This window comes from Mya arenaria, chromosome 5, assembly GCF_026914265.1.
Source record: "Mya arenaria isolate MELC-2E11 chromosome 5, ASM2691426v1".
NCBI classification, from domain to species: domain Eukaryota; kingdom Metazoa; phylum Mollusca; class Bivalvia; order Myida; family Myidae; genus Mya; species Mya arenaria.
The window spans coordinates 26681060-26686768 of NC_069126.1; positions in this window are offsets into that span (position 1 = coordinate 26681060).

A 5709-nucleotide genomic window follows, 5' to 3' on the forward strand; every position below is an offset into this window, starting at 1 on the left:
TAATTTGATTAACATTTATAATAAGTTCCAATCAATGTCAGGTATACCACTGTTAACATAGTGAAATCAATATATGCCTGCAAAGGTTATATTAACAGTTAGAATGTATTGATAACTAATGTTAAATTTATGTTCAAGAAGTTGAATAGTTTTGTTCATCAAAACAAGCAGCTAAGTTACATGTAACATTGAATGACACAAGGCGTCAAGAAACACACACTATTTCCGTTTTCAACATGACAAGAGCGCGATGAGAATTACAACAACGGCAGTGATCACAATGTGTCTGCCATGCTTAGCAACTGACAAAATAAGAAAAATTAAAAACCAACCTTTAGCACTGGCCCTGTTTTCTCCCACTAATGGCAGTGTTGTCATCCTTGTATTACTGAAATATTAAAAAGTACATGTAATTTCATTGTTATCAACAAATAACAATGCAATCATGATATGAAGTTATAACATGTATAACTTATTTCTCCTTATAACACTCCACATAATTATCTGTCTGCGGATACAGAGCGGTGCTAGGTGATCGCCCTGGATGTCACCTTCATGTCAGTACCCGGTCTTGGGGCGTCACATCGCCTCCTTCTGGTCGTACCATCAACCCAAAGTAGGTTAGTGTGTTGTTTTACCCAAATATGTGGTCCTGGACGTTGGGGGTCGACTATGGCAAGCTCACCCCAAGATGGAAGTTATTGGGCGGTGCTAGGTGATAGCCCTGGATGTCATCTTCATGTCAGTACTCGGTCTTGGGGCGTCACATCGCCTCCTTCTGGTCGTTCCAGCAACCCAGAGTAGGTCAGTGTGCTTGTTTTACACACATAGGGGGTCCTGGATGTTGGGGGTCGATTTTGGTCAAGCTCACCCCAAGATGAAAGTTATTGAGCGGTGCTAGGTGATAGCCCTGGATGTCACCTTGATGTCAGTACCCGGTCTTTGGGCGTCACATCGCCTCCTTCTGGTCGTTATATCAACCCAAAGTAGGTCAGTGTGCTTGTTTTACCAAAATAGGGGGTCCTGGACGTTGGGGGTCGATTTCGGTCATGCTCACCCCAAGATGGAAGTTATTGGGCGGTGCTAGGTGGTCGCCCTGGATGTCCCCTACATGCTAGTTCTCGGTCTTGGGGCGTCAAATTGCCTCCTTCTGGTCGTTCCAGCAACCCAAACTAGGTCAGTGTGCTTGTTTTACCCAAATAGGGGGTCCTGAACGTTGGGGGTCGATTTTGGTCAAGCTCACCCAAAGATGGAAGTTATTGAGCGGTGCTAGGTGATAACCCTGTATGTTCCCCTTCATGCCAGAACCCTGTCTTGGGCGTCACATCGCCTCCTTCTGGTCGTAACAGCCACCCAAAGTAGGTCAATGTGCTGGTTTTACCCAAATAGGGGGTCCTGGACGTTGGTGGTCGATATTGGTCAAGCTCGCCACAAGATGTAAGTTATTGAACGGTGCTAGGTGATAGCCCTGGATGTCCCCTTCATGCCAGTACTCAGTCTTGGGGAGTCACATCGCCTCCTTCTGGTCGTTCCAGCAACCCAAAGTAGGTCAATGTTTTTGTGTTACTCAAATAGGGGGTCCTGGATGTTAGGGGTCGATTTGGTCAAGCTCACCACAAGATGGAAGTTATTGAATGGTGATAGGTGATAGCCCTGGATGTCCCCTTCATGCCAGTACTCAGTCTTAAGGCGTCACATCGCCTCCTTCTGGTCGTTCCAGCAACCCAAAGTAGGTCAGTGTGCTTGTTTTACCCAAATTGGGGGTCCTGGACGTTGGGGGTCGATTTTGGTCAAGCTCACCCCAAGATGAAAGTTATTGAGCGGTGCTAGGTGATAGCCCTGGATGTCACCTTCATGTCAGTACCCGGTCTTGGGGCGTCACATCGCCTCCTTCTGGTCGTTATATCAACCCAAAGTAGGTCAGTGTGCTTGTTTTACCCAAAAAGGGGAGTTCTGGACTTTGCGTGTCGAATTTGGTCAAGCTCACCACAAGATATAAGTTATTGAGCAGTGCTAGGTGATAGCCCTGGATGTCCCCTTCATGTCAGTACTCAGTCTTTAGGCGTCACATCGCCTCCTTCTTGTTGTTCCAGCAACCCAAAGTATGTCAGTGTGCTTGTTTTACCCAAATAGGGGGTCCTGGACGTTGGGGGTCGATTTTGGTCAAGCTCGACCCAAGATGCAAGTTATTGAGCGGTGCTAGGTGATAGCCCTGGATGTCACCTTCATGTCAGTACCCGGTCTTGGGGCGTCACATCGCCTCCTTCTGGTCGTTATATCAACCCAAAGTAGGTCAGTGTGCTTGTTTTACCCAAATATGGGATCCAGGACGTTGGGGTCGATTTTGGTCAAGCTCACCCCAAGATGGAAGTTATTGGGCGGTGCTAGGTGATCGCCCTGGATGTCCCCTTCATGCCAGTACTCGGTCTTGGGGCGTTACATTGCCACCTTCTGGTCGTAACAGCAAACCAAAGTAGGTCAGTGTGTTTTTTTACCCAAATAGGGGGTCCTGGACGTTGGGGGTCGATTTTGGTCAAGCTCACCCCAAGATGGAAGTTATTGGACGGTTCTAGGTGATAGCCGTGGATGTCACCTTCATGTCAGTACCCGGTCTTGGGGTGTCACATCGCCTCCTTCTGGTCGTACCAGCAACCCAAAGTAGGTCAGTGTGTTGTTTTACCCAAATATGTGGTCCTGGACGTTGGGGGTCGACTTTGGCAAGCTCACCACAAGATGTAAGTTATTGAACGGTGCTAGGTGATAGCCCTGGATGTCCGCTTCATGCCAGTACTCAGTATTGGGGAGTCACATCGCCTCCTTCTGGTCGTTCCAGCAACCCAAAGTAGGTCAATGTGTTTGTTTTACTCAAATAGGGGGTCCTGGATGTTAGGGGTCGATTTTGGTCAAGCTCACCCCAAGATGGAAGTTATTGGACGTTGCTAGGTGATAGCCGTGGATGTCACCTTCATGTCAGTACACGGTCTTGGGGCGTCACATCGCCTCTTTCTGGTCGTTCCATCAACCCAAAGTAGGTCAGTGTGCTTGTTTTACACACAAAGGGGGTCCTGGACGATGGGGGTCGATTTTGGTCAAGCTCACCCCAAGATGGAAGTTATTGGGCGGTTCTAGGTGATAGCCCTGGATGTCCCCTACATGCCAGGATCCGTTCTTGGTGCGTCACATCGCCTCCTTCTGGTCGTAACAGCCACCCAAAGTAGGCCAGTGTGCTTGTTTTACCCAAAAAGGGGGGTCCTGGACTTTGCGTGTCGATTTTGGTCAAGCTCACCACAAGATATAAGTTATTGAGCAGTGCAAGGTGATAGCCCTGGATGTCCCCTTCATGCCAGTACTCAGTCTTTAGGCGTCACATCGCCTCCTCCTCGTTGTTCCAGCAACCCAAAGTAGGTCAGTGTGCTTGTTTTACCCAAATAGGGTGTCCTGGACGTTGGGGGTCGATTTTGGTCAAGCTCACCCCAAGATGATAGTTATTGAACGGTGCTAGGGGATAGCCCTGGATGTCCCCTTCATGTCAGTACCCGGTCTTGGGGCGTCACATCGCCTCCTTCTGGTCGTTATATCAACCCAAAGTAGGTCAGTGTGCTTGTTTTACCCAAATATGGGATCCTGGACGTTAGGGGTCGATTTTGGTCAAGCTCTCCCCAAGATGGAAGTTATTGGGCGGTGTTAGGTGATCGCCCTGGATGTCCCCTTCATGCCAGTACTCGGTCTTGGGGCGTCACATTGCCTCCTTCTGGTCGTTCCAGCAAACCAAAGTAGGTCAGTGGTTTTTTACCCAAATAGGGGGTCCTTGACGTTGGGGGTCGATTTTGGTCAAGCTCACCCCAAGATGGAAGTTATTGGGCGGTGCTAGGTGATAGCCGTGGATGTCACCTTCATGTCAGTACCCGGTCTTGGGGCGTCACATCGCCTCCTTCTGGTCGTTATATCAACCCAAAGTAGGTCAGTGTGCTTGTTTTACCCAAATATGGGATCATGGACGTTGGGGGTCGATTTTGGTCAAGCTCACCCCAAGATGGAAGTTATTGGGCGGTGCTAGGTGATCGCCCTGGATGTCCCCTTCATGCCAGTACTCGGTCTTGGGGCTTCACATTGCCTCCTTCTGGTCGTTCCAGCAAACCAAAGTAGGTCAGTGTGTTTTTTTACCCAAATAGGGGGTCCTTGACGTTGGGGGTCGATTTTGGTCAAGCTCATCCCAAGATGGAAGTTATTGGGCGGTGCTAGGTGACAGCCCTGGAATGGGGTGGATGTTCCCTTCATGTCAGTACCCGGTCTTGGGGTGTCACATCGCCTCCTTCTGGTCGTACCAGCAACCCAAAGTAGGTCAGTGTGTTGTTTTAACCAAATACTTGTATGAGTTTCCAATACGTTTAAGTCAATTGTGTTTAAACAATCCAAGATCGAAGTCATGCGGCAGTGCTAGGTGATAGCCCATATATCCATTTTATGCCAGTTACCTTTCTTAGTTCGTCACATTGCCTCCTTTGGGTCGTACCATCAATCCAAAGTAGTTTAATATGTTTGTTTAACTTAATCAAAAGGGTCCAAGAGAATGGGGTTAATTTATTCAAGCTGACCCTAAGATGGAAGTCATTTGTAGGTGCCAGTTTATAGCCATTGCCAGTACCCTTTGCCGTGCACTGACCCCGTCTTGGAGGATACATATGGTCTTCCTAACCCCTGTACTACGCTTATTAAATGAGTACAGGGAATAGTCTTTTAAAAGGGTCTGCGGCGTATGCTTACCCTGTCTTCTGGAGTCTTTATTTGATCAGCATGAATCTAAGATTAATTACACTATCAACCAAGCGGGATTTTTTCTTTCAAAAAACGCGTTGCCACCGCGGGAGAAAATGCGTCACTACGGAATATCGCGGCGATATTTCCACGGCAGCCAACGCAGTGGTGCGCGTCATCACCGCAATCATCTGCTGTTACTGCTACGAACTAATTCCGTATACATGCGCGCGGCATACCGCCATGATTCGGCTAAACCGCGATGTTCAGATATGTGTGGTACAAATAGAATATTTTACAAGTAGATTAAACCGTGCTCGCGGACAGGATTTCACTTGATTGCGAAGGCAAACAATCGCATGGCTCTTATATAAATACTGAATACAAAACCAGACCGCAACTCATGGTAAAACGATTGAAGAACGTTGCTAAAATATTTTGATACCAAATTTTACGAGAACGCTATTCATATTATACATATTTTTACTTAATATTGCGGGTGTTTCGGATTAAAAACCAAATACAAACTATTATAAAGTAAAGTAATTACTGGGGGAAGAGGGTTAACTGTGCCAGTAATAATATTTTAAAAAGCTGATGTAATATTTTAAATGTTTATGTTATCTGGGGCCGGAAATAAATCCAATTTGAATTCTTCTCCCATGTGTTATCAACATATTAGCTGGTTATCCCGGATACTATTTAGCCGCGGGTAGCCTCTACTGAGTACTGTAATACAGGTTCATTTTATGGTTTACTTTTGTTTGTACTGGTTCTTTTTTATTATGTTTCATCGTGTTTTATTTATATAAACCATTAGCGTTAATGATATTTTCATTGAAACATTGTTGTTGTGTGGCAGGTGTTCTTATTGGCTTCTAGAAAATAGTAAATTCCTTTCACATTTCGTGTTTCGTGGTAAAAGTACTTATTGGCTGCTAAGTCCCTTATTGG